The sequence below is a fragment of the Nerophis ophidion genome, linkage group LG02 (genome assembly GCF_033978795.1).
Source record: "Nerophis ophidion isolate RoL-2023_Sa linkage group LG02, RoL_Noph_v1.0, whole genome shotgun sequence".
Classification (NCBI taxonomy): Eukaryota; Metazoa; Chordata; class Actinopteri; order Syngnathiformes; family Syngnathidae; genus Nerophis; species Nerophis ophidion.
In genome coordinates this window covers 50864247-50890439 of record NC_084612.1, presented here as the reverse complement: position 1 = coordinate 50890439, position 26193 = coordinate 50864247, and the positions used below count along the sequence as shown (strand labels likewise).

Here is a 26193-nt window from a genome sequence, read left to right as displayed (position 1 = left end):
AAACCTTAAAGTCACATCTTAAGTGCACAGGAAGCCAGTGCAGGTGAGCCAGTACAGGCGTAATGTGATCAAACTTTCTTGTTCTTGTCAAAAGTCTAGCAGCCGCATTTTGTACCAACTGTAATCTTTTAATGCTAGACATGGGGAGACCCGAAAATAATATGTTACAGTAGTCGAGGCGAGACGTAACAAACGCATGGATAATGATCTCAGCGTCTTTAGTGGACAAAATGGAGCGAATTTTAGCGATATTACGGAGATGAAAGAAGGCCGTTTTAGTAACGCTTTTAATGTGTGCCTCAAAGGAGAGAGTTGGGTCAAAGATAATACCCAGATTCTTTACCGTGTCGCCTTGTTTAATTGTTTGGTTGTCAAATGTTAGAGTTGTATTATTAAATAGAGTTCGGTGTCTAGCAGGACCGATAATCAGCATTTCCGTTTTTTTGGCGTTGAGTTGCAAAAAGTTAGCGGACATCCATTGTTTAATTTCATTAAGACACGCCTCCAGCTGACTACAATCCGGCGTGTTGGTCAGCTTTAGGGGCATGTAGAGTTGGGTGTCATCAGCATAACAGTGAAAGCTAACACCATATTTGCGTATGATGTCACCTAGTGGCAGCATGTAGATGCTGAAGAGTACAGGGCCAAGGACCGAACCCTGGGGAACTCCACACGTTACCCTAACATAGTCCGAGGTCACATTGTTATGGGAGACACACTGCATCCTATCAGTAAGATAAGAGTTAAACCAAGACAGGGCTAAGTCTGACATACCAATTCGTGTTTTGATACGTTCTAATAAAATATTATGATCGACGGTATCGAAAGCAGCGCTAAGATCGAGGAGCAGCAACATAGATGACGCATCAGAATCCATCGTTAGCAATAGATCATTAGTCATTTTTGCGAGGGTTGTCTCCGTGGAGTGATTTGCCCTGAAACCGGATTGAAAGGTTTCACATAGATTGTTAGACGCTAAGTGTTCATTTAAATAAATAAATGATAAATGGGTTGTACTTGTATAGCGCTTTTCTACCTTCAAGGTACTCAAAGCGCTTTGACACTACTTCCACATTTACCCATTCACACACACATTCACACACTGATGGAGGGAGCTGCCATGCAAGGCGCCAACCAGCACCCATCAGGAGCAAGGGTGAAGTGTCTTGCTCAGGACACAACGGACATGACGAGGTTGGTTGGTTCTAGGTGGGATTTGAACCAGTGACCCTCGGGTTGCGCACGGCCACTCTCCCACTGCGCCTCCGCAACAATTTTTTCGAGGATTTTTGAAATAAAGGGAAGGTGAGACACCGGTCGGTAGTTTACCATGAGGTCAGGATCGAGGTTAGGTCTTTTAAGAAGAGGATGAATAACCGCTTTTTTGAATGCTAGGGGAACAGTGCCCGAGGAAAGTGATAAGTTTATAATATTTAGCACTGATGGACCTAATAATACAAAGAGCTCCTTGATCAGTTTCCCAGGAAGAGGGTCAAGTAAACATGTTGTTTGTTTTATTCCATTTACACGTTGTAACAATTCCTCTAATGTTATTTCCTCAAAACGAGAGAAACTATTTTGGAGGGCAGTATCCGCCGTATATACCATCGTATCAGTGTTAATAGAACCCCGTTGTAGCTGGGACGAGTCCAGCCCATAGTGGGGCCAGCAGGAGACCATCCCGAGCGGAGACAGGTCAGCAGTGCAGAGATGTCCCCAACCGATGCACAGGCGAGCGGATCACCCCGGGTCTCGACTATGGACAGCCAGCACTTCATTCTTGGCTACTGGACCCGTGCCCCCCCCCCCACCCCCCCACAAGGGAGAGGGGGGCAGAGCAGAAAAGAAAAGAAACGGCAGATCAACTGGTCTAAAAAGGGGGTCTATTTAAAGGCTCGAGTATACAAATGAGTTTTAAGATGGGACTTAAATTCTTCTGCTCATGTAGCATCTCTAACTATTACTGGGAGGGCATTCCAGAGTACTGGAGCCTGGATAGAAAACGCTCTATAGCCCGCAGACTTTGTTTGGGCTCTGGGAATCGCTAATAAGCCGGAGTTCTTTGAACGCAGATTTATTGCTGGGACATATGGTACAATACAATCAGCAAGATAGGATGGAGCTAGACCGTGTAGTATTTTATACGTAAGTAGTAAAACCTTAAAGTCACATCTTAAGTGTATAGGAAGCCAGTGCAGGTGAGCCAGTATAGGTGTAAAATGATCAGGGTGTGTGTGACGATTGTAGCTGAGATAGGCGCCAAAAGGGAATGAGCGGTAGATAATGGATGGATGGAGGGTGTGTGACGGGTCTAGTGCAGTAGAAGTAGAGAAATGTCTGTAGATAGTGCATATTGCTTTATTCTTGCTACTCTCTGCTTACAGCTACCACCGCCAGCTATCCCCCCTCGGGGGAGTGAAAAGAGGAGGCGAGTGCGTAAGTCTCCTCCTGCTGGTACAAAGCCTCTCCACCACTAAGACTCCTTCAGTGCATCCTCGTGGCCACACACGGATAAGGGTCTTTGCGGACCCCTAACTAAACTGAAGGGGATCTCGGAGCAGCAGTGGGCCCCATAGACGTGGCGTATAGGCCCACCATTGTGTGGAACACACCCTGACGCCCGTCAACCCTGCCCCAAATATGGGTAAATAGCCCCATTGCCTTGTGGGTCAGCTTATTTTGGGCAAAGGCTAAAGGAGCACACCCTGACAAAAAGCAATGTGCTGGTGGTGCGCAATAGGCAGGCCTTGAAAGATTAAGGACCCGGCAACCTCCTGCAGTCATGGTGGGGGACTGGTCGTCATGGGCTCACCCACGCCACCGGGTTTACCTCATTGTGGTGAAGATAGTGCTACTGGAGAAAGCGCACCTCCTTTAGCACTTAAATATCTCCTTGCACAGGTACCCACTTCGACCATGGTGAACAGTACCTGAAATTACATCTGGTTGAAGTCTGACGGCGATGGGGTTTCTGGCGACGGGAGCAGGTTTGAATGGACTGGAAGCTCTTAGCTAGAACCCTGCATGGCAACAGCACAGGGTATAGGTCGCTAACAGCTCGGTTGAGTGGAAGCTGTTTTCGGCAGACCCCTGTGTTTTTGAGCAGCCTTATCTAGGGACGGCACTGCTTACCTCAATTGAGGACGGGCCTAGAAAAGGTGGCCTAAAAATTGCCCACTCAATCTCGCCTTGATAGGATACCGCACCTATCGGGCCATTCCATATACCCGTGGTCGAAATAAAAATAGAAAATCATGCAACTTGAAACTGGCAACATGGAATGTAAGAACTCTCCTGGACTCGTACGGCAGATCTGAAAGACCTCACAGGAAAACTGCCTTGGTTGCTGCAGAGCTGAATCGCTACAACATTGACATTGCCGCCCTGAGTGAGGCTGCAATGTCCCCATGAAGGCTCTCTAACTGAGGAAGGTATGGGCTACACATTCTTCTGGAAAGGCTACCCCTCAGGAGGACAACATCTGCATGGTGTAGGACTGGCTATCAAAAACACCCTGCTGCCAAGACTCACTGAAACACCTGTCGGCATTAGTGAGAGACTAATGACCCTCCGTATCCCCCTGGTCAGGAATCGCTACGCCACACTTCTCAGTGCCATCTGAGAGTGAGGTCAAGGATTCCTTCTACCAGTCACTTGATGAGGCTCTCTGCTGGATCCCCAAGAATGACAAGATTTTCTTGCTTGGGGATTTTAATGCCAGAGTGGGACCGAACAGCAGGATATGGAATGGAGTACTTGGCAGACATGGAGTTGGTCAGGTTAACTCAAATGGGATGGGATTGCTTACTCTCTGCTCAGAGCATAACCTAACCAAAACCAACACCATCTTCCAGCAGAAGGCTAAATATAAGATTTAATGGATGCACCTCCGTTCTAAACATTGGCACCTCATAGATTATATCATAGTGAGGCATAGTGACATCAAATATATCCTCATCACCCGTGCCATGAGAGGTGCAGAGTGCTGGACAGATCATGATCTGATTATGGCTAATGTCCACATGCAAGTGCTCCCCCCTTGAGACGGCAAAGACCCAAAAGGAAGAAGCTAGACTGCGCCCGCCTGGAAAACCCTGACCAAAGAAATGACTTTCGCCACTCCCTGGCTGAAAAACTTGGGGAGGTGGAGTCTTCCTTAAACTCTTCTGAGATTTCACTATTGACCAGAACTGGAACTCTATCAGCTCGGCTATCTATGAGCCAGCAGTCCAAACAATCGGCTTCAAGAGCATGAATCACCAAGACTGGTTTGATGAAAACTCGGACACTATCCATGTCCTGTTGAAGGATATGCACAGAGCACACAGGGCAACCCTAGAGAACCCTTCATCCAGTTTCACCTGGCAGAAATGGCAGAGAGCTCGAGAAGAAGTGCAAAGGGCTGTTAGGAGGATGCAGAATGAGTGGTGGAGAAAAAAGGCACTTCAAATCCAAACCTTTGCCGATAAAAATGACATGCACAACTTCTACAACGCTGTCAAGAAGACCAATGGCCCAACAAACCGCTGCATCACTCCCCTGAAAACAGCAGACGGCCTGTGTACCTTGAAGGACCAACCTAGCATCCTGCTGAGATGGGCGGAACACTTTAGCACCCTGTTGAATCAGGAATCTGATGCAGACCCCACTGTTCTGGATGAACTGCCTACATTTCCCATTATGCACAATCTGGACAAGCCCCCAACCTTCCCGGAGGCCCGATAAGCTACCCGCTCCCTCAAAAACAACAAATCCCCCGGTAATGACAAAATCCCGGCTGAACTACTGAAGCAAGGAGGATACGTCTTCACAAGAGCATTACACCTGAACATCACAAAAGTCTGGGCTGAAGAGAATGTCCCACAACAATGGAGAGACGCCAATGTTGTCAATATCTACAAGAACAAGTGTGACAAGAATGTCTGTGGCAACAGTAGGGGCATTTCACTCCTTGCTGTTGCCGGTAAAATCCAGAGGCTGATCAATAACATCACTGAGTCGATTCTGCCTGAGTCACAGTGCGGGTTTAGAAAGAGTAGGAGCACAGTGGACATGATTTTCACAGCTGGACAGCTGCAGGAAACATGTAGGGAACAACATCAGGACCTATTCATGGCCTTTGTCGACCTCTCCAAAGCCTTTGGCACTGTTCAGAGAGAACTTTTATGGGTCCTCCTCAAGTGTGGCTGTCCCATTAAGTTTGTTAACATCTTCCGTCAGTTTCATGATGGAATGACTGCTTGAGTGACCATAGGAGGTCAAGAGTCCGCCCCTAATGCAGGGGTGTGTACTAGCACCAGTGCTTTTCAACATCTTCTTGCTATGTGTTACTAAGCTTCTCCACAAGGCGATTTAGAACAGCAGCGGTGTGACAGTGGACTTTTGTCGAGATGGCAACCTCTTTAATATCAGAAGGCTTCAGGCTACCACCAAACTGCAGAGAGAAGAGAATTGTTGGGTTGCAGTACGCAGATGACTGGGTTGTTGTATCTCACAGCCCACAAGATCTCCAGTCTGTTCGTACAGCAGGATGGGACTGACCGTCAACACCAGCAAGACGGAAGTATTCTGCCAGTGGAGCTCCAACAAGCCATTTACATCACCTGTCTTCACTGTTTCTGGATAAAAAAATAGCAGTCGTTCCATCCTTCAGGTACCTGGGGAGCATTCTTTCTGGTGACAACACTGTTGATAGTGAGGTCCAGAAAAGGATTAAGCAGGCAGCGGCAGCTTTTGGGAGACTCAGGCGTCGGGTCTTCCAAAACAAGAACCTCCATCTTCACACAAAGGTCTTGTCTATCAAGCCATCTGCCTCACTACTCTCCTCTACAGCTGTGAAGCCTGGGTGACCTACATCCGCCACATCAAGGCCCTAGAGCAGTTTCACATACGTTGCCTACAGCGCATTGTGGGGATTACATGGTGTGATCGTGTGCCTCATTCTGAAATACTCTCAAACTGCAGGAGTATTGAGGCCATGATCACCCTGCACCAACTACGATGGCTGGGCCACGTAGTAAGGATGCCTTCAGACCGCCTGCCTCGCAAAGTGCTATACGGCCAGCTACACCATGGTCGTCGCTCTGCTGGAGGGCAGAAAAAAACTATATAAAGACCAGCTGAAGACTGCACTAAGGAAGTGTAAAATCAGACCTGAGGCCCTGGAGGGTGTGGCTGCTTATCGTAACACCTGGCGTCAGCTGTGCCAGGATGGCACCCGCCTGCTGGAGGAGGATAGGACAGCCAGGAGACAGGAGAAAAGACTCAGAAGGAATACACCTATCGTTGCCGTTTCCACCACCACATTTACATGTCCTACCTGCAGTAGGATCTGTGTATACAGGATAGGGCTATTCAGCCACCAACGAACTCACAGATAGAAGTGGATGTCGTCATCAGACTCGATGGACAACCATAAGCAAGTAAGCAATATGATCAAACTTTCTTGTTCTTGTCAAAAGTCTAGCAGCAGCATTTTGTACCAACTGTAATCTTTTAATACTAGACATAGGAAGACCTAAAATAATACGTTACAGTAATCGAGACAAGACGTAATGGACGCATGAATAATGATCTCAGCGTCGCTAGTGGACAAAATTGAAACAATTTTAGCGATATTACGGAGATGAAAAAAGGTTGTTTTAGTAACACTCTTGATGTGTGACTCAAACGAAAGAGTTGGGTCGAAGATAAAACCCAGATTCTTTACCGAGTCGCCCTGTGTAATTGTTTGGTTGTCAAATGGTGGTATTATTCAATACTGTAGGTGTCGGTGACTAGCAGGACCGATAATCAGCATTTCCATTTTTTTGGCGTTGAGTTGCAAAAAGTTAGCGGACATCCATTGTTTTATTTCATCAAGACACGCCTCCAGCTGACTTCAATCCGGCGTGTTGGTCAGCTTTAGGAGCATGTAGAGTTGGGTGTCATCAGCATAACAGTGACCGTATTTGCGTATGATGTCGCCTAGCGGCAGCATGTGGGTTCTGTAGAGTGCAGGGCCAAGAACCGAACCCTGGGGAACTCCACACGTTACCTTAACATAGTCACTTCTGCATTTTTTTAATGAAATATCAATTAAAAAAAACAATCCAAACAAAATTTGTTGAACACAGCAGGCGCTCGCTGTTGCTCTTGCCTGAACGCCGCACTGAACTGAAAAACAGGGAGACCATCAGGAGCATCAAAACAAGCTCACGGGTTAGCTAACCATCGAGCTAACTTTCTCATCGTCGGCTTTCGATCTCCGAACAACAACGTTGACAACTGTCCACTTTGCTGCTAATCAAATTTGGATGATTACAATCCCAACACTGTTAGTTACCAACCAGTTGTAGTTCTGGAGCAGGGGTGCCCACACTTTTTGACTTGGAGCCGCATTGGGCTAAACATTTTTGGCCAGGAGCCGAAAGACGACTGCATGTCTTTGGTCCAGACGTCCACAGTTGCCAACAACAATTTGAAATGTAGACTCGTCAGACCACAAAGCACATTTCCACTTTCCATCCGTCCATCTTAGATGAGCTCAGGCCCAGCGAAACCAGCGGCGTTTCTAGGTGTTGTTAATAAATGGCTTTGGCTTTGCATAGTAGAGTCTTAACTTGCACCTTGAGATGTAGCGACCAACTGTAGTTACTGACAGTGGTTTTCTGAAGTGTTCCTTAGCCCATGTGGCGATAACTTTTACATTCTGATGTTGCTTTTTGATGCAGTACCGCTTGATGGATCGAAAGTCACGAGCATTCAATGTTGGTTTTTTTTTTTTCCAGATTCTTTGAACCTTTTGAGGACATTACAGACCGTAAATGTGGAACTCCCTAAATTTCTTGCAATAGCTCGTTGAGAAATGTTGTTCTTAAAACTGTTGGACAGTTTGCTCACGCATTTGTTCACTAAGTGGTGACCCTCGACCCATCCTTGTTTGTGAATGGGTATATATATATATATATATATATATATATATATATATATATATATATATATATATATATATATATATATATATATATATCGTTGGTGTACATATTATAAATAATATAATGGATATCAAATTCATTTTAGGGATATATAATTAGGATATTAGGAGTAATAATAATAACGATGGATTAGTTTTACAGTTTTGGTCAAAAGTTTACACATATATAGTTGAGTTCTAATAATTTTCACAACTCTTATGTATTTATGATATAGTGATTGGAGCACACAATTGTTTGTCACAATAAACATTCATGAAGTTTGGTTCTTTTATGAATTTATTATGGGTCTACTGAGAATGTGACAAATCTGCTGGGTCAAAAGTATACATACAGCAATGTTCATATTTGCTTACACGTTCCTTGGCAAGTTTCACTGCTATAAGGCGCTATTGGTAGTCATCCACAAGATCCTGGCAAGCTTCTGGTTGCATTTTTGACCACTCCTCTTGACAAAATGTGTGCGGTTTAGCTACATTTGTTGGTTTTCTGAAATGGAGAGTAAATGGAACAATGAAAAAGGAGGATAACCTCCAAATTCTTCAGGAAAACTTGAAATAATAAGCCCAGACATTGTGTCTTGAGCGCAGTTGGGTGTTCCAACAGGACAATAACCCCAATCACTGGAAATTATTGAAAACTCAAGACAGCCATGACATTATGTTCTTTACAAGTGTATGTAAACTTTTGACCACGAGTATATGCTTGCGTGTACATACACTGTATATATGTGTATATATTTGTATATATATATTTATATGTGTGTGTATGTATATATACATATATGTTTTATATATGTTTTTGTTTAAATGTAAACGCATTAGAGCTGGGCGATATGTCGAATGTACTCGATATATCGCGGGTTTGCCTCAGTGCGATATAGAAACTGACTATATCGTGAGCATACGTTCTCACACAGTTGCTTTTAGCTGCTCACTCTTTGTCTCTCCTTTTCACAGAGACATAAAACAAGTGCACCTTCTTACATACGTCACATACTGTCGCGCGTGCAATGTCATACGCCCTCGCGGAGCAGAGAGGTAGAGACATGGGTAACCTGGTGGCAGGTAGTGCTAGCGCAGCCGTGCGAGTGGTAATACAAGAGAGAGACAGAGGTGTGAATCTGGTAACAAATGAAGTAAGACTAATTTATCCCCAAGAAAAACAGCACAGGGTCCATTGTCTGGCGGTGGTTTGGCTTCAAGTGGGAAGATGTTGAACAGACAACAGTAATATGTCAAGTATGCAGCAAAAGCCTTGCTACAAAAAGTAGACGCACTTGTAGCGTCATTTGAAAAGTCACCCGGTAGAGAGTGAAGAGTGCTTTAAACTCCGCATGTAAATATCTTGGCTGGTGCCACACCCAACAAAATGCTGAATCAATCAGCACTGACCTAATTGAGTCTTGGCGTCTTCCATTTCCACATCAACAAAAAATTGTCAACGACATGAGATAACGTCCGCAGTAACCTACCACATAGCAAAGGACATACACTATTTGATTTTCTACAATGCAGCTCAATTTTATTTTACACTTTTTTAAATATATTTTGTGACATCATGCACAAAAGTGCACTTTAATTGTTTTAAGATATTGTAGAGGTATTCTGTACAAAAAGTGCACTTTAATTTAGTGTTATTTTGATATGTCATCTTAGTGACATCATGCACAAAAGTGCACTCATAGTTTTTTTTTAAAATGTCTCTGACAATCTTCTACTTTCTGGTTTGAAATTACATGAATGTTTGTGCCACTGTTTAAAAACTGTTTAATAAATACAGTTTTGGTAAATTGACTGAGTTGTGATTTCCCTCTCTGCATGAAAGTTTAAAATGAGCATATATTAATGCAGTATGAAAAATAATATATAATCATCATACTGCTGTGATTGTATGCATCAAGTGTTCATTCAAGGCTAAGGCAAAATATCGAGATATATATTGTGTACCGTGACATGGCCTAAAAATATTGAGATATTAATAAAAGGCCATATCGCCAGCCCTAATACGCGTGTATGTATATGTTTATATGTTTACTATGTATATCCATCCATCTTCTTCTGAGGTCGGGTCGCTGGGGCAGCAGCCTAAGCAGGGAAGCCCAGACTTCCCTCTCCCCAGCCACTTCGTCTAGCTCTTCCCGGCGGATCCCGAGGCTTTCCCATGCCAGCCCGGAGACATAGTCTTCCCAACGTGTCCTGGGTCTTCCCCCTCGTCTCCTACCGGTTGGACGTGTCCTAAACATCTCCGTAGTGAGGCGTTCGGGTGCCATCCTGACCAGATGCCCGAACCACCTCATCTGGCTCCTCTCGATGTGGAGGAGCAGCGGCTTTACTTTGAGTTCCTCTCGGATGGCAGAGCTTCTCACCCTATCTCTAAGGGAGAGCCCCGCCACCCGGCGGAGAAAACTCATTCGGCAGCTTGTACCCGTGATCTTATCCTTTCGGTCATAACCCAAAGCTCATGACCATAGATGAGGATGGGAACGTAGATCGACCGGTAAATTGAGAGCTCTGCCTTCTGGCTCAGCTCCTTCTTCACCACAACGGATCGGTACAACGTCCGCATTACTGAAGACGCCACACCGATCCACCTGTCAATCTCACGATCCACTCTTCCCTCACTCGTGAACAAGACTCCTAGGTACTTGAACTCCTCCACTCGGGGCAGGGTCTCCTCCCCAACCCGGAGATGGCATTTCACCCTTTTCCGGCCGAGAACCATGGACTCGGACTTGGTGGTGCTGATTCTCATTCCGGTCACTTCACACGCGGCTGCGAACCAATCCAGTGAGAGCTGAAGATCACGGCCAGATTATGCCATCAGGACCACATCATCTGCAAAAAGCAGAGACTTAATCCCGCGGCCACCAAACCGGAACCCTTCAGCGCCTTGACTGCGCCTAGAAATTCTGTCCATAAAAGTTATGAACAGAATCGGTCACAAAGGACAGCCTTGGCGGAGTCCAACCCTCACTGGAAATGTGTTCGACTTACTGCTGGCAATGCGGACCAAGCTATGGCACTGATCGTACAGGGAGCGGACCGCCACAATAAGACAGTCCGATACCCCACACTCTCTGAGCACTCCCCACAGGACTTCCCAAGGGACACGGTCGAATGCCTTCTCCAAGTCCACAAAGCACATGTAGACTGGTCGGGCAAACTCCCATGCACCCTAAAGAACCCTGCCGAGAGTATAGAGCTGGTCCACAGTTTCACGACCAGGACGAAAACCACACTGTTCCTCCTGAATCCGAGGTTCGACTATCTGGCGTAGCCTCCTCTCCAGTACACCTGAATAAACCTTACCGGGAAGGCTAAGGAGTGTGATCCCACGATAGTTGGAACACACCCTCCGGTCCCCCTTCTTAAAGAGAGGAACCACCACCCCGGTCTGCCAATCCAGAGGTTCCGCCCCCGATGTCCACGCGATGCTGCAGAGTCTTGTCAACCAAGACAGCCCCACAGCATCCAGAGCCTTAAGGAACTCCAGATGGATCTCATCTACCCCTGGGGCCTTGGCACCGAAGAGCTTTTAAATTTCCTTAGCAACCTCAGCCCCAGAAATAAGAGAGCCCACCACAGATTCCCCAGGAACTGCTTCCTCATTGGAAGACGTGTTGGTGGGATTGAGGAGGTCTTCAAAGTATTCCTTCCACCATTCCACAACATCCGCAGTTGAGGTCAGCAGAACACCATCCGCACGATACACGGTGTTGATAATGCCCTGCTTCCCCTTCCTGAGGCTGCGGATGGTGGTCCAGAATCGCTTCAAAGCCGTCCGGAAGTCGTTTTCCATGGCTTCCCTGAACTCCTCCCATGTCCGAGTTTTTCCCTCCGCGACCGCTGAATCTGCACACCGCTTGGCCTGTCGGTACCTGTCCACTGCCTCCGAAGAAGAACTCGATAGGACTCCTTCTTCAGCTTGACGGCATCCCTCACTGCTGGTGTCCACCAAGGGGTTTTAGGATTACCGCCCCAACAGGCACCAAATACCTTGCGGCCACAGCTCCGATCAGCCGCCTCGACAGTGGAGGTGCGGAACATGGTCCACTCGGACTCATTGTCCAGCACCTCCCTCGTGACATGTTCAAAGTTCTTCCGGAGGTGGGATTTGAAACTTACTCTGACAGGAGACTCTGCCAGACTTTCCCAGCAGACCCTCACAATGCGTTTGGGCCTGCCAGGTCTGTCCGGCATTCTCCCCCACCAAAGCAGCCAACTCACCACCAGTGGTGATCGGTAGAAAGCTCCGCCCCTCTCTTCACCCGAGTGTCCAAAACATGAGGCCGCAAATCCGATGACACAACTACAAAGTCGATAATATACTATGTATATGTTAAAGTTAAAGTACCACTGATAGTCACACACTCAGTAGGTGTGGTAAAATTACTCTGCATTCGAAACATCACCTTGTTCCACCCCTTGGGAGGTGTGTTTGTGTACATATAATAATGTAATGGATATATAATAAATATAATTGATACATAATTGGAATATTAGGAGTAATAATAATAGTAATATTAGTGATAATAATAATGATGCATGAGGTAAATTCCAGCACCCCCCGCGACCACCAAAAAGGGTAAATGGATGGATGGATAGATTTATATAGCACTTTTCTAGACACTCAAAGTGCTTCACAGTAAAGTGAGAACCCATTTTATGTGAAAGTTCGACTCCTACCTTTATTACTTCCGTGACGACCTTCTTAAAGTTTTGTTATTAATTTAGAAATATCAAGCTACTAAAATGTGCTGAACATGGATAAGTGTGAGGAGAGTGTTTTACATTGTCCCATAATGCTTTGTAGTGGATTTAAATGGGTTTGGATGTTTTTTTTTTTGTATAATATCCACAAAGTTCCGTGAGCAGGTTGTGTTATGTCTGACCATGTGTGTTGACTTTTATGCTAGCCGGAATTTATTTTGTATTTATTTGCACCATGACTAGGTAAGGTTGTTCGGATTCTGCCATATAAGTAGACACTGCGCTACATTTATTCACCACAGTCTAGGGCAGGGGTGTCAATCTCAAATACAGACTGTGCCAAAATTTTAAACTGAACAAAGCTGCTGGCCAAAGTTGAACAAATTAACCTTTAAATAGGGACCCAAATAAGTTTTGCATTAAATATTGAAACAAGCAAGGGTTATATAACTTTATAGTTACATGCGAAATCGAGTTTAAAAAAATTATAATAATAATTAAAAAATATCAATGGCATATCAAATACAATTTAAATAAGAATGGCATGCCTCTTGCAGCTTTCTGAGGTACATATCAAAATAAACTTTTTCCACAGGCTAATAAGAAATTTTAAAATAAAATAACAATAATCAATTAATCTAACATTCAAGCCTTAAAGTAGCAAGAGAAAGTGCATTAATACAACTTTAAATTTGCTCAGTTTGCTACGCTGATTTGCTTTAATAAAATAAAAATAAAAAATTGAATGCCTCTTTTCTATTTGCAGCCCTCTGAGGTAAATATCAACATTTGCTGGTAGCGAGGGGTGTATATTGTAGCGCCCCGGAAGAGTTAGTGCAGCAAGAGGTTCTGAGTATTTGTTCTGTTGTGTTTATGTTGTGTTACGGTGCGGATGTTCTCCGAAATGTGTTTGTTATTCTTGTCTGATGTGGGTTCACAGTGTGGCGCATATTTGTAACAGTGTTAAAGTTGTTTATCCGGCCACCCTCAGTGTGACCTGTATGGCTGTTGACCAAGTATGCGTTGCATTCACTTCTGTGTCTGTCAAAGCCGCATTTATCATGTGACTGGGTCGGCACACTCTTTGTATTGAGGAAAAGCGGACGTTACGACAGGTTGTAGAGGACGCTGAAGGCAGTGCCTTAAAGACACACCCCCAGTATTGTTGTCCGGGTGAAAATCAGGAGAATGGTTGCCCTGGGAGATTTTCGGGAGGGGCACTGAAATTCGGGAGGGTTGGCAAGTATGAGTATTAGCAGTGAATGTGGTGTTACAGCGCCAGAGCCGCTGTATAATTCCGGCGGGCCAGCTCTGATGTTAATTTGATATTTCCCCAGGGGCCAAATTAAATTACATGGTGGGCCAGAGTTTGACACCCATGGTATAGGGTCATTGACGGATTTACTCACCAAAAATGATTCCCGGGCGCGGCCCACTGCTACCCTCACCTCCCAGCGGGTGAACAAGGGGATGGGTCAAATGCAGAGGACAAATTTCACCACACCTAGTGTGTGTGTGACGATCATTGGTACTTCAACTTTATTGTCCACAACGCGGCAGAAATCCATCTGGTTGCAGGAGTCATAGTCTTGATTTTTTTGGGGTTAGCGTGGTAGCATCTTGTGCTGATCAAAATCTTCTCTCTTTTTCCTCAAAGCGTGGTCATATCCCCGTGGTCTACCCCAGGGCTGCTGTGGCTACAAATGCAGCTTACCACCATATGGTGAAGTGAATTAATTTTTGGGATTCATTATATTTGGGCTTCGCTAATCATCAGTTATTGCTTTCAACGACGGCCTCCAAAAGCGTGTCTGGCGGCCAGCATGGAGCTCGCCGTCTACAAAAAAACTGTGAATTCCTGCTGTTTGTTTATGATGGGAAGATGCACGCCGTGCATAAGAAGTGTTGAAGATGCAGGCTGTGTGTGGAGGGATGGCGGCTGCTCTAATAACTTATCCATGCGAATCGACTTAGAGTGCTTGCAGCTTCTGTACGCAGTGCACGCACACACCTTCAAAAGAACATCCTTTGACTTTTCCCCGCTTGGCCCGCCATCACACGAGAGCGCGTTGACGTCGGACGTCGGATATTCCCTGCACTCGCTGGAGATAAGCGCGAGCGGCCGAAATCACTTTTCTGCTGCCATTTAGTGATTATTTGGTGGCTAAATGGCGACGAAAAATAGGATTAGGTTCCATAAAGAGTCTCTAACAGTGCGGCGGCGATTCAAGCCCCAGTTTCACAGGTTGAAGATAATGCTCGTGGAGAAGCGTTTACAGCAGAGGTGTCCAGAGTGCGGCACGCGGCTATTTTTTTTTTATGTCCGGCGGCACATTCTAAAAACACTTAAACAAAAAAAGTGGAATAAAAAAGCGTAATGGTGAAATGTAGTGAGATATATGTGCAATGTTGACTTTAGTAACACAAACATGTTATTATCTTTGAAACTTAAGTGCTCTAAAAATAATAATGAATCAATGTTGTTATAAATTATTATTCATCTGAAAGGTTTCAATTACTTGACCTGAAATATTCCACTTTGACATATTTTTGGGGGCAAAATTTGCATATTTTAAAGACATAAAAACACAACATTTTCCATAACTTAAAGGGCAAAAAACCCCAAACAAACAAAAGACATGTTTTGTTTTTTTAAATAGTACAATCGAAGGATACATCTGAAATTGATCTCGAAAAAGTGTTTAAAGTAAATAAATACTAAATAATAATGATTACCTTTTTTTGTTCCCGTTTGGATGCCTAGGTAATTTAGTGGGATTGTTTTTAAACTGCCATTGCCTAAAAAATAACAATGAATCAAAATCAATGCTACTCCTATGAAAGGCTTCAAATACTTGACATCAAGCATTCCACTTTGGCATATTTTGTGGGGGGAAATATTGCATATTATGTGTGTTTGCCATAAAAACATGTTCTATAACTTAAAGGGCAAACAAACTAAGAAATAAAAAAAATATATATATTTTTTTTTTAAATAGCATAATCCACAAGTCTCAACTGCAGGCCCGGGGGCCAAATTTGGCCTGCCATATTATTTTGTGTGGCCCGTGAAAGCCTGGAAATAATTTGTATTAATTAAATGCTTAATCTTTTCTTACTAAATATATTTGTTCTTTCCCTTTTGACATTAAAAACTATGTACTGCATGCAATTGCATATCTTTTAAAATTCAATATTATCAAAATCTAAATATTATGTTATCATGTATTCCAAAAGTATATTTTCTTAAAATAATGGTAAATAAGGTACTTCAATATCTGCTTGACTTATGACTTCAAGCCAAATTATCAATCAAATTGTAGACTGTAAAATTGACTATAGATTTCACGTTAAATTCCGCCAACTAAGCATTTTACCCTAAAATCCACTTTGGTACTTTCGGTTTTTGTCTTTTTTCCATATACAGTAAGACACTGAGGAAAAACGCCACCTTTTAGGCGTCCACACTGGAGACAACAAAAAATACGCCATCTAAAGATAGTAGAAAACAGGGGTCACCAACGCGGTGCCCGGCCTGTTCTAAAAATAGCTCAAATAGCAGCACTTACCAGTGTGTTGCCTTTATTTTTATAATTGTATTTATTTACTAGCAAGCTGGTCTCGCTTTGCTCAACATTTTTAATTCTAAAAGAGACAGAACTCAAATAGAATTTGAAAATCCAAAAAAATTTGAAAAATTAGAAAGACTTGGTCTTCACTTGTTTAAATAAATTCATTTATTTTTCGACTTTGCTTCTTATAACTTTCAGAAAGACGATTTTAGAGAAAAAAATACAACCTTAAAAATGATTTTAGGATTTTTAAACTCATGTAGCTTTTTACCTTTTAAATTTGTTCCTCTTCTTTCCTGACAATTTAAATCAATGTTCAAGTATTTTTTTTTATTGTAAAGAATAATACATACATTTTAATTTATTCTTCATTTTAGCCTCTGTTTTTTTGACAGAGAATATTTGTAAAATATTTTTTCAAACTTCTGATTAAAATTTAAAAAAATATATTCTGGAAAATCTAGAAAATCTGTAGATTCAAATTTAAATCTTATTTCAAAGTATTTTGAATTTCTTTAAAAAAAATTGTCAGGCTAGGACTGTGGATGTTTGTGCTTCCTCGATGCGAGGATGATGCGGGACTAGTCAGGCATGAATATAAGTACATGATATTTATTAAATAAACAAACAAACTACAAAAAGGCAAACCAAGGACGCGCTCTGTGGCGGATAAAAATATTTACTATACTTAAAACAAAACAGCGCAATGGCATGACTATATACAAACAAAACCAAACTAGCACAATGGCATAAATACAAAAACTTACACGGCATGGAACTATGGACAAGGACATGAAGGAGGTGCAGCATGGGTAGGGTGCGTGCGCATGTGAGAAGATCCCAGGACGAAGACAAGAAAAAGAGTGACTTAAATAGCTATGATCCTTAGTGAAAACAGGTGTGAGGCTGAGAACAGGGACATGACAGGTGAAAACTAATGAGTTGACATGGAAACAAACAAAACCAGGAAGTGCAAAACGTGACTGAATGTCCAAAAACTAAACATAGCATGACCAAAACATAACTTACAGGCGTGACGGAGCCCCCCCCTTAAAGACAGCTTCTAGATGTCCAAAAATGAAACCACAAAACAAAACTATGATTAAAAGTCATGGGAGGGCGGGAGGGGGACATGGCGGTGGATCGCCAAACCACGTGCCCCCATATCCATCGGGGCAGAGTCAGGTGGCGGCGATGCGTGGAGGATTGAGGTGGGCTACCCGGGAACGGCAACATCCGTGGCCAACCCCCTTGGCGTGGCGGACGACCACGTAGTGGCCACCACTATGGCCGACGAGGAGGTCGACATCCTTGGCGTGGTGGACGCCCACGTAGCAGCCACATCCGGGGCCAACAAGGAGGCGGGCGCATCGTCAACGTGGCAGGCGTTGGCGTTGGTCGTGGACTTGGCGTTGGTCGTGGACTTGGCGTTGGTCGTGGACTTGGCTTCGTGGGGCTGACACTGGCGGCGCTTGGCTTCGTGGAGCTGACACCGGCGGCGCTTGGCTTCGTGGAGCTGAAACTGGCGGCGCTTGGCTTCATGGAGCTGCCACTGGGGGCGCTTGGCTTCGTGGAGCTGCCACTGGGGGCGCTTGGCTTCGTAGAGCTGCCACTGGGGGCGCTTGGCTTCGTGGAGCTGCCACTGGGGGCGCTTGGCTTCGTGGGGCTGACACTGGCGGCGCTTGGCTTCGTGGAGCTGACTCTGGCGGCGCTAGGCTTCGTGGAGCTGACACTGGCGGCGCTTGGCTTCGTGGAGCTGCCACTGGGGGCGCTTGGCTTCGTGGAGCTGCCACTGGGGGCGCTTGGCTTCGTAGAGCTGCCACTGGGGGCGCTTGGCTTTGTGGAGCTGCCACTGGGGGCGCTTGGCTTCGTGGAGCTGACACTGGCGGCGCTTGGCTTCGTGGAGCTGACACTGGCGGCGCTTGGCTTCGTGGCGCTGACACTGGCGGCGCTTGGCTTCGTGGAGCTGACATGATTTAAATTTGATTCTACAGATTTTCTAGATTTGCCAGAATATATATTTTTTTAATTTTAATCATAAATTTGAAGAAATATTTCACAAATATACTTCGTCGAAAAAACAGAAGCTAAAATGAAGAATTAAATTAAAATGTATTTATTTTATTTATAATTAAAAAAAAAATTACTTGAACATTGATTTAAATTGTCAGGAAAGAAGAGGAAGAAAGGGTAAAAAGGTATATGTGTTTAAAAATCCCAAAATGATTTTTAAGTTTGTATTTTTTCTCTAAAATTGTCTTTCTGAAAGTTATAAGAAGCCAAAGTAAAAAAAAAAAAGAATTTATTTAAACAAGTGAAGACCAAGTCTTTAAAATATTTTCTTGGATTTTCAAATTCTATTTGAGTTTTGTCTCTCTTTGAATTAACAATTTCGAGCAAAGTGAGACCAGCTTGCTCACAGGCAGCTCACTGGTAAGTGCTGTGTAACCTATACCTGCTATAAATCAATGCAATATTCATATATGGGGTGTTATAGGCTAGTAACAGAAGGTTAGTTTAAACTCGGAGAGAGAGAGCAGAGCTTCAATTGTTGTTTGGTTGACACCGTGTATTAGAGAATTAGTGAGGGACAGCAGATTTATACACACAATGAGTTGAATGGCCATTCAACATGAAAGCTATTTGAAGAGAAAAACACAAGTACTATATACATATATGCAATTCCCTTTAAACTAATCAGAGTCTCTTGATCTTGTTCAAATCTCAGCTGATACTTAATAGTTCTTGGAAAAAAAGACGGCAGTACAGTCCATATGCTACAGGTAAAGGTGAAAATCGTAAAGGGTTGGCTCGAGAGCCTCCTACCAGCCCAGACAGAGCGGGTGGTGACACAACTGTTATCATTAGTCATTAATTGAATTCATATACCTTTTATATGGACGATTGGGAATAAATAAATGATCAATGGGTTGTACTTGTATAGCGCTTTTCTACCTTGAAGGTACTCACAGCGCTTTGACTTTACTTCCACATTTACCCATTCACACACACATTCACACACTGATGGAGGGAGCTGCCATGCAAGGCGCTAACCAGCACCCATCAGGAGCAAGGGTGAAGTGTCTTGCTCAGGACACAACAGACGTGACAAGGTTGGTACTAGGTGGGGATTGAACCAGGGACCCTCGGGTTGCGCACGGCCACTCTTCCACTGCGCCACGGCGTCCCCTATATGTCATATAGGTGTAAAGACTGTTACAATGATGAAAGATTAATGCTTAAAGTGCTTTTGTCATAAATATGGACTCACCAACTCAGCTTCTACAGTCAAACACAGCTTAATGACAAAGAATCCGGCGCTGGTAGTCGGCTCTATACATTTACAAATAGGCATGTAGTTTAAAATCCGCCAGCAAAATGTTTCAGGTTAAAACGAGAATTAAAAACCTACCTCGAGCAGAAATAAAATCGATCTCCTCTCACGTCCTGGCTACTCCCTGGCTTATAAGCACCACTAATTGGACCGCGGCGGTCACGTAACAAGGGAGAGTGCACCGATCTCCCGAAGAGTAAACAGAACAAGAGCATATCAGTCACTTTCTGCTACCGGCGTATAACTACAGCTGATTGGACTGTGGCGTTTACGTCACTAGGAAGCGCGCATAGAGTAAATAGAAAGGCAAGAGCCTAATAGTCTCTCTTTGTATGTATTTGACACATGCGCTACACCTGCTATTTGACTTATTTTTACAACAGGCCAGCGGGCGACTCATCCGGTCCTTACGGGCGACCTGGTACCCGCGGGCACCTTGTTGGTGACCCTTGCATTACGCCGTGACTTTTTTTTTTTGTTTGTTTTTTTTTTTTTTTTTCTGTGTGTAGTGATTTAGTTCTTGTCTTGCGCTCCTATTTTGGTGGCTTTTTCTCTTTTTTTGGTATTTTCCTGTGGCAGTGTCATGTTTTCCTTTGAGCGATATTTCCCACATCTACTTTGTTTTAGCAATCAAAAAATATTTCAGTTGTTTTTATCCTTCTTTGTGTGAATATTGTTGATTTTCATGTCATGATCAGATGTACTTTGTGGACAGCCGTTTCTGCTCCACAGTAAGTCTTTGCTGTCGTCCAGCATTCTGTTTTTGTATACTTTGTAGCCAGTTCAGTTTTAGTTTCGTTTTGCATAGCCTTCTCTAAGCTTCAATGCTTTTTCTTAGGGGCACTCACCGTTTGTTTATTTTTGGTTTAAGCATTAGACACCTATTTACCAGCATGCAGCCCCCCGCTGTTTCTTACAGCTACAAAGCAATTAGCTACCGCCTGCCACCTATTGATATGGAAGAGTGTTACACGGTCACTCTGCCGAGCTCTAGACAGCACCGACACTCAACAACAACACATAATTTGCAGACTATAATTACTGGTTTGCAAATAATATTTTTAACCCAGATAGGTAAAATTACATCATCTCCCACGGCACAACAGACTGTATCTCACGACATACTAGTGGTTGAAAAACATTGAGATAGACAATAAGGCGCGAGGCCATTAAGACATTTAAAAACAAATAATAGAACTTGAAAATCCACCCTGAAGCGACTTTAAAACTGGTGTAATGTGCCCGCCCTCTAGTCTTCGTCAGCCCGTGTGCAGCCGAGTGTCGGTCATTATGGTGGTACTTGGAGAGCCAAGTGTTTTCTGAGGTGGTACTTGCTCTAAGAGAGCCACTGCTCGAGAGAGTGAGCGGCGCTCAGTGGAAAAAGTTTGGGCGTCCCTGTTTTGAAGAGAACAAGGTTTGTGGAGAGTGAGGAGTACTGTCTCAGACTCTGTCTTCAGTAGCAAATCAAGGCTGTGAGATGGACTGGAAGAGACAAGACATCACTTATTGACGAGGGGAGGCTGACGCTTCCGTGGAGGAGACAGCCATGCAGCGATGACTGCCAAGACGGCTTCGGCCAGACGTTCTCTGTCAACATTAGAACAACCCACATGAGTTTAGTCAACCGCCCACTTTCTTCCTTGGCGTTCCCGTCGGAATCCCCACTGAGAGCGCCTCACTCCCAGATACTTCCCACATTTTCCGGTGGATCCCAGAGATGAGAGATTTGCAGATCCCTGCGAGCCAAACATCACAGGCACGCTGCGGAACGAGGAGGGGAGCTCTGCCGACCTACACGGAATAACAATGAGCTTTTCCGTCTCCTGCCGAGGGTTAGCACGATGATGAAGAGTGAGGAGAGTGGGGAGGTGTGTTTGGGTGTGAGAAAACACCATTTTGGGACTGAAAATTTTGAGTCCCCCCCCTCATCTTATACCTGCTGATCATCTCCAGAAAGAACCTCGCCTGGAGTCACTTAGCGTTCTGTGAAATGACACACTAAATCTTGAAACCCTACAGAAGGCAGGAGACCGCTACGGGGCTTTTCCCGGGCAATCTCTCAGGGTGAAGCTGGTGCTCGACGGGACATCCGTCTTCCTGTCGAACACGGGAAGCATGTCCTCTTCTGTCGAATGTTCATGCCCACTCTTCAAACACGAGAGGCTGAGAAGCAAAAGTACTATACATCTTCTTTCCTCTTGCAAGGTGATGTCCGGTTGGCGGGTAGGGGGGCGTGTCCAGTGGAGGCGCAGCTGGCAATGGAGCGATTGGCAAGACCATGAATAACTGGTTTGGAAAGCAGCAATGGATCATTTTCCGAATGATGGAATGGTGTGAAGCCTGAGCCACATGTCACATGTTCCCAATGCCTCCGTAAAATGATCGAGTGTGGTAGCACAACAACGTATGCTGGGAAGCTATTGTTAAATAGCAATAATACAAACCCAAAACCAGTGAAGGTGGCACGTTGTGTAAATCGTGAATAAAAACAGAATACAATGATTTGCAAATCATTTTCAACGCGCATTCATTTGCATTGACTGCAAAGACAAGATACCAAATGTTCAAACTGAGAAACTTGGTTATTTTTTGCAAATATTAGTTCATTTGGAATTTGATGCCTGCAACATGTATCAAAAAAGCTGGCACAAGTGGCAAAAAGACTGAGAAAGTTGAGGAATGCTCATCAAACACACATTTGGAACATCCCACAGGTAAACAGGCTAATTAGGAACAGGTGGGGGCCATGATTGGGTATAAAAGCAGCTTCCATGAAATGCTCAGTCATTCCCAAACAAGGCGGGGGTAGGGTCACCACTTTGTGAACAAATCGGTGAGCAATTTGTTCACGAACATTTCTTAACCAGCTATTGCAAGGGATTTAGGGATTTCACCATCTACGGTCTGTATTATCATCAAAAGGTTCAGAGAATCTAGAGAAATCACTGCAGGCTGAAAACCAACATTGAAGGCCCGTGACCTTCGATCCCTCTGGCTGTACTGCATCAAAAAGCGACATTAGTGTGTAAAGGCCTCAGGAACACTTCAGAAACCCACTGTCAGAAACTACAGTTCATCGCTACCATCTTTGCTGGGCCCGAGCTCATCTAAGATGGACTGATGCAAATTAGAAAAGTGTTCTGTGGTCTGACGAGTTCACACTTCAAACTGTTTTTGGAAACTGTGGACGACGTGCCATTTGAACAAAGAAGAAAATAACCTTCCGGACAGGGAGACGCAAAGTTCAAAACCCAGTATCTGTGATGGTATGGTGGTGTATTAGTGCCCAAAGTATGGGTAACTTACACATCTCTGAAGTCACCATTAATGCTCAAAGGTACATACAGGTTTTGGAGCAACATATGCTGCCATCCAAGCAACGTTATCATGGACGACCCTGCTTATTTCACAAAGACAATGCCAAGCCACGTGTTAGAACAGTGTGGCATCATAGTAAAGGAGTGCGGGTACTAGACTGACCTGCCTGTACTCCAGAACTGTCTCCGATTGAAAATGTGTGGCACAATATGAAGCTTAAAATACCACAACGGAGACCCTGTACTGTTGAACAACTTAAGCTGTACATCAAACAAGAATGGGAACTATTTCCAACTGTAAAGCTTAAACAATTGGTCTCCTCAGTTCCCAAATGTTTACTGAGTGTTGTAAAAAAGAAAAAGGCCATGTAACACAGTGGTAAAATGCCCTTGTGACAACTTTTTGGGTTGTGTTGCTGCCATTAAATCCAACTTCACTGGTTTTGTATTTAAGTATGTATGTATATATATATATATATATATATATATATATATATATATATATATATATATATATATATATATATATATATATATATATATATATATATATATCTATATATATATATATATATTTTGTTTTCCCTTGGCCTCAGTCTGCACCCCCACTCCAGGGCCTAGGCTAAGACAATTTTTTTATTTTTTTTATTTTATTTTAATCTTCTATTCCCCCCCCCCCCTGTTTACCTGTATGTCATGTTTTTTGTAAGGGGCGCTGGAAGCCGGCAGACCCGTCAGTGATCCTGTTCTGTCTCCCTGTAATGTTTGTCTGATCTTGAATGGGATTGTGCTGAAAATTGTAATTTTCCTGAAGGAACTCTCCTGACGGAATAAATAAAGTACTATCTAATCTAATATATATATATATATACTGTATATATATATATATATATGTATATGAATGTATATACATATATATATGTACATATACATATTTATGAATATGTATATATATATATATATGTATATATATATTTATGAATATGTATATATATATATATATGTTAATGCATATATATATATATATGCATATATATATATACATATATATATATTTTTTTTCCTACCGCTTGTCCCTTGTATATATGCAAATGTATATATGTACATATATGTGTATATTTGTGGACCCAAGCTGTGTATAAATAAATAAATATATATATATATATATATATATATATATATATATATATATATATATATATATATATATATATATATATATATATCCCTACTCAAAGTTCCTCACGAAAGTACACAGGAGGAACTAGTTAAAATCTTGAAAAAAATACAAATCCAAGACTTCAAACGATTGCAATGGAATTGATATGGAAATGATAAAAAGGTTATTAAGGAGAACTAAGAACCATTAATCTATATCAGTAACCTATAATGTTCTGCCTGTTTTGATGCTATGATAAATTTTAAGTTGTGATGTTGTATTTCATTTTGTATTATATCGTATATGTATTGTGTGTTTTTTTCTTTTTCTCTCTTTTTCTTTTCTTTTTCTTTGAAATTGTAATATTACTGCCTTTTTTACATCATGGCCAGGGGACTACAGATGACAATTAGCCTTCTGGCTAATTCTGGCTTTTTTAACCACCTGTAGTCATGTGTTTTTATGAAATTGCCTTGTCCCCCTTGAAATAAACCAATCTTAGCCTTAGTTTAAAACTGGAATATTTCAAAACTAAATAAAAAAAAACATCTTAAATTGTACCAATTTCTAAGACTGGAGACAAACACCAGTTTACAACTTATAGACCTGTTACTCTACTTCCACAATTTTCTAAAGTCATTGAAAAACTATTCAATTACAGATTTGAGAGTTTCATAAACAAAAAAAGAATACTCGCTGACAACCAATATGGATACAGAACATTTAAACTTTGATGGCTTTAATCAAAATAACAGAGGATATTACCAGTGCAATGGATGATAAACAGTGTGCAGCTGCATTGTTTATGGATCTAACTAAAGCATTTGACACAATTAATCACAATATTTTAATCAAACAATTAGAACGGTTGGTATTCAACTGGATTAGAAGCTATTTAACCAACATGAAGCAATACGTGAAGCTAGGCAAACACACATCTACAGCACTAAATATATCCTGTGGTGTACCTCAGGGATCAATCTAATACCAAAATTGTTCAATCTTTATACAAACGACATTTGCAAAGTTACAAAAGACTTAAAGTTAGTATCATTCGGGGACGATACAACTGCATTTTGTTCAGGAGAGAACACGCAGAAGCTATTACAAATAATAGCGGAAGAAACGCACAAATTAAAAGGATGGTTTGACGAAAACAGACGATCTTTGACTCTCATTAAAACTAAAATAATTTTATTTGGTAACAGTAGAAGGGAAAGTCAAACACATATACAGATAGTATTCATTGAAAGTGTAAATGAAAGCAATATAATGATTGATGATAACATGAACTGTAAATCTCATAAACATATATAACATAAAGTGGCAAGAACTACATCAAAAAAATTAAAAATGTTCTGGACCAAAAATCACTCCATATTCTTTACTCCTCGCGATTGGTACCATATCTGAGTTATTTTGCAGAAATATGGGGAAATAACTACTAAAGTACACTTCATTCACTACCTGTGTTACAAAAAAATAATACATAATGTTGGATATAGAGAACGAACAGCACGGTGAGAGAGGGGTTAGTGTGTCTGCCTCACAATACAAAGGTATTGTGAGGTATTGTGAGTAGTCCTGGGTTCTTAGGTATCTTTCCGTGTGAAGTTTGCATGTTCTCCCCGTGACTGCGTGGGTTCCCTGAGGGTACTCCGGCTTCCTCCCACTTCCAAAGACATGCAACTGGGGATAGGTTGAATACAACAACATCAACACAACGTCAGTCTTGCTGAATACGGCCATAGATACTAGATACCAAAGACTTGTATTTGCCAAACACGTTCAACCACCCCTCCCACATAGAGTGTTCTTTCTTTTTTTACCTTTAAAGGGGAACATTATCACCAAACCTACGCAAGCGTCAATATATACTTTGATGTTGCAGAAAAAAAGACCAAGTATTTTTTTAACCGATTTCCGAACTCTAAATGGGTGAATTTTGGCAAATTAAACGCCTTTCTGTTTATCGGTCTATTAGCGGTGACGTCAGAACGTGACGTCACCAAGGTAACACAACCGCCATATTCATTTGCACATTACAAACACCGGGTCTCAGCTATGTTATTTTCCGTTTTTTCAACTATTTTTTGGAACATTGGAGACATCATGCCTAGTCGGTG

At 42.8% G+C, this 26193-nt stretch overlaps 1 protein-coding gene across 5 annotated transcripts in view; it reads left to right on the top strand.

Moving 5' to 3' along the window:
- LOC133542108 (plexin-A2-like) overlaps positions 1-26193 on the top strand; it is a 372047-nt gene that overhangs the window by 147332 nt on the left and 198522 nt on the right. The window contains exon 5 of one of the 5 annotated variants that reach the window (XR_009804063.1): positions 2385-6422. The exons of the other annotated variants lie outside the window; for them this stretch is intronic. The gene's annotated coding sequence lies outside the window, so the exon portion shown is untranslated. The remainder of the gene's footprint in view (positions 1-2384; positions 6423-26193) is intronic. 5 annotated transcript variants of the gene reach the window in all.